We start from the raw sequence: 2,425 nt of genomic DNA, 5'->3' as shown, positions 1-2,425 counted from the left end.
CCCTGCCTCTTTCTGATTTTCTCTCCCACTGATGAGTATTAAAGCTGTGGTAGAAGATTATGAAAAACCTATACCAGAATTAACATTATAAAATAAATTCTACTGGAACTGATGCAATGAAAAAAACCTAAAATGACAGGAGAGAAAAAGTACCAAGTAACGAAGGCATCCATAGAAAAGACATGGAGTAAAAACCACAATATTTGTCTTTCAAATGTAGTGGAGCGAAAGTAAGAAGTATCCCCCAAAAATAATTCTGTAAAGTACAGATATTCAAAAATACTAAAGTACTTCAGTTTATTTACTTTGTCACTGTCCACCACTGTATACAACATTATGAATCGCATAAGGGACAATTTGCTTTACTATCTAATTATAAATCATTTGAATGACTAATAAAATGGCCTGTCGACCTTGAAGCTAACAGTGTTACAGAACATTAAGATATTAGACAGACATACAGCTCTTATAATTCATCTTAGACTACAGTTTATAATTCTAAACATTGACTTTCAATTTGTTTTCATAATGTTAGCTTGTATTGATTAAAACGGACTAATGAAAGTGTTGGTGTGGGGTTATTGATTCATCACTTGTTTTAAAATGATTAATTGTCATTTCATGAAGTTAGCTTTTTTGTGTCATTTATTTGTGTTACACAGCCTATGTGGTAAACTATTGGTTGAAAAGCCTGTTTTCATACTATATTAGAGTTAATAAGGCAGTTTTCTGACTGCTACAGTAGATTAGTTTAACATAGATAGTGCATGTGTTCTGAGGAAGGATGGACAGCTATTCAAAATCCCTTATCAACCTCTGTGTGTCAATAATTTCATCCTTCAAATACCTCAATTTTGTTATATAAGGCAGCGTAGAGCTGCCACAATTATATTTTGGATCACCATATTGTACAAACATGATAGTATATTGTAAAAACAATATACAGAACTTACATTGTACGAACAATATAGTATATTGTACAATTATAATTATACTGTACAAACAATATAAGTATATTGTTCCTACAATATAATATAATGTGTGTACAAAATCATTATAATGTTCGTACAGTATAATATCATGTTTGTACATTATAATTATATTGTTCGTACAATATACTATCATGTTTGTACAATATACTTATATTGTTTGAACAATTTGTTTGTACAATATACTATATTGTTTGTACAATATAATATTATTTGTACAATATAATATTATTTGTACAATATAATAATATTGTTTTTACAATATACGATATTGTTCGTACAACATAATTATATTGAACATACAATATACTATCATGTTTATACAATATGCTGTAATTATATTGTTTGTACAATAAACTATATTGTTCGTACATTATAGTGATCAAAATATATTTTAACCTAGCAGCTCTATGCTTCCGTACTTATACAAGTAAATAGTTCAACCCTGTATTTGACTGATTTGGTATTTTGAAAGCTCTTTCTACTGTTAGTATCCCAGTGTTTCCCATGGCTGTCCAGTCACTAGTAAGTTTGTTTTGAGTAATCTAAGCTGCATGTGCCTGGAAGCCAAACACACCAGTGCACAGTGTGCACGTGTTTCCTATCTGTTGTTGAAGAATGGTGTCCTATTAGGTTAAAATACTTGTTTATATTATAACTTTATCTGTATTTTTTTTTTTATTTTATTTTTTACCTGTGATTCTAGTATGCAATGTGATTAATTAATGTGTTTACATCCCCAAGTGTAGATTTATGAAAGAATTACTCTTCTTTCATGTAAAACATGTTGTTACAAACTCACAGTCTGCAATAACATCGCGTGGCTTCCAGTGAACCTGACTGTGGGCTCCTGGAAATATTTTGCAATCGAAGGAAGTTGTGACATCTTTTGTTCCATCTAAGCCCCTCCTTCACTATCTATCTTTATTCAAAAAAAAAAAAAAAAAACACTATGCTTTTTCATCCTGTTGTGTGTACGTGTAGCCTCAAGTTGCATATTCTGCGAAAACACGTTGATTATTGAGTTTATTTTGTCCGATTGATGTCACAGTACCTGAAGACATTTTTTTCAAGCAGTGCGCACGTCTCTTTCCAACACAATCTACACTTGTGACACAAAATACAAGCTCGAATTGCGCCAAATAATGTACAATAGTCGTCTGTGTTTGCGGATTCTGGTGTCTTTTCCTCGGTTTTCATTAAACTACTGTCCTTTTTTTTCCAGCTGTAAATTTCAACTCCTCTGAAAAGTTTGTTTGCAAACAAAGAAAGGCCACGTGGAGAAGCAATGGCTTATGGGAAATGATTTTTTTTTCACCGACGACAGCAACGCAACCAATAGCATTAGGACTACAATACCCACAATGCACTGTAACACCGGCTTTGTGGGTAGTGGGATGTCTCTTCGCTTTTATTTTTTTCCCCTGTCCAGTACA

The sequence above is a fragment of the Gouania willdenowi genome, chromosome 17 (assembly GCF_900634775.1).
Source record: "Gouania willdenowi chromosome 17, fGouWil2.1, whole genome shotgun sequence".
In the NCBI taxonomy this organism is placed as follows: Eukaryota; Metazoa; Chordata; class Actinopteri; order Blenniiformes; family Gobiesocidae; genus Gouania; species Gouania willdenowi.
This window is presented reverse-complemented; position numbering follows the sequence as displayed.